Source organism: Acyrthosiphon pisum, chromosome X (assembly GCF_005508785.2).
Source record: "Acyrthosiphon pisum isolate AL4f chromosome X, pea_aphid_22Mar2018_4r6ur, whole genome shotgun sequence".
NCBI classification, from domain to species: Eukaryota; Metazoa; Arthropoda; class Insecta; order Hemiptera; family Aphididae; genus Acyrthosiphon; species Acyrthosiphon pisum.
In genome coordinates this window covers 108070945-108071821 of record NC_042493.1, presented here as the reverse complement: position 1 = coordinate 108071821, position 877 = coordinate 108070945, and positions in this window count along the sequence as shown.

The window sequence follows — 877 nt, the reverse complement described above, 5'->3', positions numbered from 1 at the left end:
TCTTCCAGGGAAAAAGTATTTTAAAGAATCTGCAATACATCATAATACAGTAAAAAATAAAAAACCTAAACAAATTTAACGCTGATTTAGTTAAAAACAACAATTAAATAATGTAGGTACTTTAAACAAAAATCAATATTACTACATAAATATTATCGTAGAATCGTGTAGAACCACAATTCAATAAGGAATAATAAAATCAGGCTTTAACGAAATAATAGTTTTAATTATATATTATATACATACCATTTTTATTTGGAGAACTTGAAGAAATCATATATTTTTGCTCCATTTGCTCATTATTATGGACACTAAAACCTGGATCATTTGCGAACACTAAAATATATTTATTATTTTATTTAAATATTCTAAATTGTTAAAAATATATTGGTTTTATTTTATGTGTAGTAACTAGTTACACAGCACTATTATGAAAATCTAAATGTTTCAAATAAAAGTTTATTTTTCATTAACTAAATAGTAAATACTAAATGTCTGAAAAAACAGATAATTAGTCAGAGACTGAATTACATTTTTTAACTGGTTTAAACTATTTATCCATGTGTAAAACTTACCATCTGGAGCTAGATAAAAATAACTAATTGTATCAGCATCCATACTATCTATCTTCGGCTTTGGTTTATTAAAAAAGGAAGTAATGCTTCGAGAAGTATTTTTAGTTTTTGTTGCTTACAACTGTCAAAGAGTCTTTGCCAATTGGTTAAATTCAAGTTTTCTCGTTTTTTTACCACACGCACACATCAATTTTTCAGATTCCGACATACTTATTAATATTTAATTTTTAACAACGCACAATATTTATAAAAAGGTGGGCAAGTTGGTGTCGCTCTGCTGTAAAGTAGGTTACAAGTGGATC